Here is a 242-nt window from a genome sequence, read left to right on the forward strand (position 1 = left end):
GTGGGCCCGGGCAACAGTCTGGCCCGGATATTAGGGTCACGATAAGAACGTTCTCCTACCAGGTATTGATCGCCTGGTTCTTGTGACCTTTCATTTTTGAATTACAACTTCCAGCGAGCAACATAACAAAATAAATAATTCCTGAAGGTCCATCGCCACGCGCGCCCTGCTACTGCGGGTGACCAGTCTTTCGCAGCGCCCTGAGGAAGGTCCCGAGAGAGATTCTGCTCCATCCCCATTTA

The sequence above is a fragment of the Penaeus monodon genome, chromosome 27 (assembly GCF_015228065.2).
Source record: "Penaeus monodon isolate SGIC_2016 chromosome 27, NSTDA_Pmon_1, whole genome shotgun sequence".
Taxonomy (NCBI): domain Eukaryota; kingdom Metazoa; phylum Arthropoda; class Malacostraca; order Decapoda; family Penaeidae; genus Penaeus; species Penaeus monodon.